The sequence below is a fragment of the Pecten maximus genome, chromosome 18 (assembly GCF_902652985.1).
Source record: "Pecten maximus chromosome 18, xPecMax1.1, whole genome shotgun sequence".
Lineage (NCBI taxonomy): Eukaryota > Metazoa > Mollusca > Bivalvia > Pectinida > Pectinidae > Pecten > Pecten maximus.
Genome location: NC_047032.1, coordinates 15,858,343 through 15,863,350, shown reverse-complemented (window position 1 = coordinate 15,863,350; position 5,008 = coordinate 15,858,343).

Here is a 5,008-nt window from a genome sequence, read left to right as displayed (position 1 = left end):
TTTAGCTCACCTGGCCCGAAGGGCTAGTGAGCTTATGGCATGGCGCAGCGTCCGTCGTCCGTCCGTCGTCCGTCCGTCAACTTTTCCTTTAAATCGCTACTAGTCCTAAACTACTCAGTGGATTTTGACCAAATTTGGTCTGAAGCATCCTTGGGTGAAGGGGAACCAATTTTGTATAAACGGTGGGTCTGGCCCCCCAGGGGCCTTAGGGGCGGGGCCCAATAGGGGAAATATAGCAAATTCTTTAAAATCCTTCTTCTTCTGTAGAAATGAAGGGATTTGATTCATATTTGGTCTGAAGCCTCCTTGGGTGAAGGGGAACCAATTTTGTATAAACGGTGGGTCTGGCCCCCCAGGGGCCTTAGGGGCGGGGCCCAATAGGGGAAATATAGCAAATTCTTCAAAATCCTTCTTCTTCTGTAGAAATGAAGGGATTTGATTCATATTTGGTCTGAAGCCTCCTTGGGTGAAGGGGAACCAATTTTGTATAAACAATGGGTCTGGCCCCCCAGGGGCCTTAGGGGCGGGGCCCGATAGGAGAAATATAGCAAATTCTTTAAAATCCTTCTTCTTCTGTAGAAATGAAGGGATTTGATTCATATTTGGTCTGAAGCATCCTTGGGTGAAGGGGAACCAATTTTGTATAAACGGTGGGTCTGGCCCCCCAGGGGCCTTAGGGGCGGGGCCCAATAGGGAAAATATAGCAAATTCTTCAAAATCCTTCTTCTTCTGTAGAAATGAAATGATTAGATTCATATTTGGTCTGAAGCCTCCTTGGGTGAAGGGGAACCAATTTTGTATAAACAGTGGGTCTGGCCCTCCAGGGGCCTTAGGGGCGGGGCCCGATAGGAGAAATATAGCGAATTCTTTAAAATCCTTCTTCTTCTGTAGAAATGAAGGGATTTGATTCATATTTGGTCTGAAGCATCCTTGGGTGAAGGGGAACCAATTTTGTATAAACGGTGGGTCTGGCCCCCCAGGGGCCTTAGGGGCGGGGCCCAATAGGGGAAATATAGCAAATTCTTCAAAATCCTTCTTCTTCTGTAGAAATGAAGGGATTAGATTCATATTTGGTCTGAAGCCTCCTTGGGTGAAGGGGAACCAATTTTGTATAAACAGTGGGTCTGCCCCCCCAGGGGCCTTAGGGGCGGGGCCCGATAGGAGAAATATAGCGAATTCTTTAAAATCCTTCTTCTTCTGTAGAAATGAAGGGATTTGATTCATATTTGGTTTGAAGCATCCTTGGGTGAAGGGGAACCAATTTTGTATAAACGGTGGGTCTGGCCCCCCAGGGGCCTGGGGGGTGGGGCCCAATAGGGGAATATTGCATATTCTTTAAAATCCTTCTTCTTCTGCAGGAATAAAGGGATTTGATCCATGTTTGGTCTGAAGCATCCTTGGGTGAAGGGGAACCAATTTTGTATAAACGGTGGGTCTGGCCTCCTAGGGGCCTGAGGGGCGGGGCCCAATAGGAGAAATATAGCAAATTCTTTGAAATCCTTCTTCTTCTGTAGGAATAAAGGGATTTGATCCATATTTGGTCTGAAACATCCTTGGGTGAAGGGGAACCAATTTTGTATAAACGGTGGGTCTGGCCCCCCCAGGGGCCGTATGGGTTGGGGCCCAATAGGGGAAAAATAGCTAATTCTTTAAAATCCTTCTTCTTCTGTAGAAATGAAGGGATTTGATTCATATTTGGTCTGAAGCATCCTTGGGTGAAGGGGAACCAATTTTGTATAAACGGTGGGTCTGGCCCCCCAGGGGCCTTAGGGGCGGGGCCCAATAGGGAAAATATAGCAAATTCTTCAAAATCCTTCTTCTTCTGTAGAAATGAAATGATTAGATTCATATTTGGTCTGAAGCCTCCTTGGGTGAAGGGGAACCAATTTTGTATAAACAGTGGGTCTGGCCCTCCAGGGGCCTTAGGGGCGGGGCCCGATAGGAGAAATATAGCGAATTCTTTAAAATCCTTCTTCTTCTGTAGAAATGAAGGGATTTGATTCATATTTGGTCTGAAGCATCCTTGGGTGAAGGGGAACCAATTTTGTATAAACGGTGGGTCTGGCCCCCCAGGGGCCTTAGGGGCGGGCCCAATAGGGGAAATATAGCAAATTCTTCAAAATCCTTCTTCTTCTGTAGAAATGAAGGGATTAGATTCATATTTGGTCTGAAGCCTCCTTGGGTGAAGGGGAACCAATTTTGTATAAACAGTGGGTCTGGCCCCCCAGGGGCCTTAGGGGCGGGGCCCGATAGGAGAAATATAGCGAATTCTTTAAAATCCTTCTTCTTCTGTAGAAATGAAGGGATTTGATTCATATTTGGTTTGAAGCATCCTTGGGTGAAGGGGAACCAATTTTGTATAAACGGTGGGTCTGGCCCCCCAGGGGCCTGGGGGGTGGGGCCCAATAGGGGAATATTGCATATTCTTTAAAATCCTTCTTCTTCTGCAGGAATAAAGGGATTTGATCCATGTTTGGTCTGAAGCATCCTTGGGTGAAGGGGAACCAATTTTGTATAAACGGTGGGTCTGGCCCCCCAGGGGCCTTAGGGGCGGGGCCCAATAGGGAAAATATAGCAAATTCTTCAAAATCCTTCTTCTTCTGTAGAAATGAAGGGATTAGATTCATATTTGGTCTGAAGCCTCCTTGGGTGAAGGGGAACCAATTTTGTATAAACAGTGGGTCTGGCCCCCCAGGGGCCTTAGGGGCGGGGCCCGATAGGAGAAATATAGCGAATTCTTTAAAATCCTTCTTCTTCTGTAGAAATGAAGGGATTTGATTCATATTTGGTTTGAAGCATCCTTGGGTGAAGGGGAACCAATTTTGTATAAACGGTGGGTCTGGCCCCCCAGGGGCCTGGGGGGTGGGGCCCAATAGGGGAATATTGCATATTCTTTAAAATCCTTCTTCTTCTGCAGGAATAAAGGGATTTGATCCATGTTTGGTCTGAAGCATCCTTGGGTGAAGGGGAACCAATTTTGTATAAACGGTGGGTCTGGCCTCCTAGGGGCCTGAGGGGCGGGGCCCAATAGGAGAAATATAGCAAATTCTTTGAAATCCTTCTTCTTCTGTAGGAATAAAGGGATTTGATCCATATTTGGTCTGAAACATCCTTGGGTGAAGGGGAACCAATTTTGTATAAACGGTGGGTCTGGCCCCCCCAGGGGCCGTAGGGGTGGGGCCCAATAGGGGAAATATAGCAAATTCTTTAAAATCCTTCTTCTTCTGTAGAAATGAAGGGATTTGATCCATATTTGGTCTGAAGCATCCTTGGGTGAAGGGGAACCAATTTTGTATAAACGGTGGGTCTGGCCCCACAGGGGCCTGGGGGGTGGGGCCCAATAAGGGAATATTGCATATTCTTTAAAATCCTTCTTCTTCTGCAGGAATAAAGGGATTTGATCCATGTTTGGTCTGAAGCATCCTTGGGTGAAGGGGAACCAATTTTGTATAAACGGTGGGTCTGGCCTCCCAGGGGCCTGAGGGGCGGGGCCCCAATAAGGAAATATAGCAAATTCTTTGAAATCCTTCTTCTTCTGTAGGAATAAAGGGATTTGATCCATATTTGGTCTGAAACATCCTTGGGTGAAGGGGAACCAATTTTGTATAAACGGTGGGTCTGGCCTCCCAGGGGCCTGAGGGGCGGGGCCCAATAGGGGAAATATAGCAAATTCTTTAAAATCCTTCTTCTTCTGTAGAAATGAAGGGATTTGATCCATGTTTGGTCTGAAGCATCCTTAGGTGAAGGAGAACCAATTTTGTATAAACGGTGGGTCTGGCCCCACAGGGGCCTGGGGGGTGGGGCCCAATAAGGGAATATTGCATATTCTTTAAAATCCTTCTACTTCTGCAGGAATAAAGGGATTTGATCCATGTTTGGTCTGAAGCATCCTTGGGTGAAGGGGAACCAATTTTGTATAAACGGTGGGTCTGGCCTCCCAGGGGCCTGAGGGGCGGGGCCCAATAGGGAAATATAGCAAATTCTTTGAAATCCTTCTTCTTCTGCAGGAATAAAGGGATTTGATCCATGTTTGGTCTGAAGCATCCTTGGGTGAAGGGGAACCAATTTTGTATAAACGGTGGGTCTGGCCTCCCAGGGGCCTGAGGGGCGGGGCCCAATAGGGAAATATAGCAAATTCTTTGAAATCCTTCTTCTTCTGCAGGAATAAAGGGATTTGATCCATATTTGGTCTGAAACATCCTTGGGTGAAGGGGAACCAATTTTGTATAAACGGTGGGTCTGGCCCCCAGGGGCCTTAGGGGTGGGGCCCAATAGGGGAAATAGGGTTAATCCTTTAAATCGCTACTAGTCATAAAGTTATAAATGAATTTGAACCAAATTTGGTCAGTAACATTCTTGGGAGAAGGGGAACAGAGTTTGTATACATTTTTACTCTGAACCCCCAGGGGCCTGAGGGGCGGAGCCAAATAGGGGAAATAGATATTAGTCTTTAAATCGCTACTAGTCATAAAGTTTTTAATGGATTTTAACTAGATTTGGTCAGGAACATCCTTGGGGGAAGGTGAACAGAGTTTGTATTAATTTTTACTCTGAACCCTCAGGGGCCTGAGGGGCGGGGCCAAATAGGGGAAATAGGGTTAATCCTTTAAATCGCTACTAGTCATAAAGTTATGAATGAATTTGAACCAAATTTGGTCAGGAACTATCATTGGGAGAAGGGGAACAGAGTTTGTATAAATTTTTACTCTGAATCCCCAGGGGCCTGAGGGGCGGGGCCAAATAGAGGAAATAGGGTTAATTATTTAAATTGCTACTAGTCATAAAGTTATGGATGAATTTGAACAGGAACATCCTTGGGAGAAGGGGGAACAGAGTTTGTATAAATTTTTACTCTGAACCCCCAGAGGCCTGAGGGGCGGGGCCAAATAGGGGAATAGAGATTAGTCTTTAAATTGCTACAAGTCATAAAGTTATGAATGAATTAGAACCATATTTGGTCAGGAACATCCTTGGGGGGAGGGGAACAGAGTTTGTATAAATTTTACTC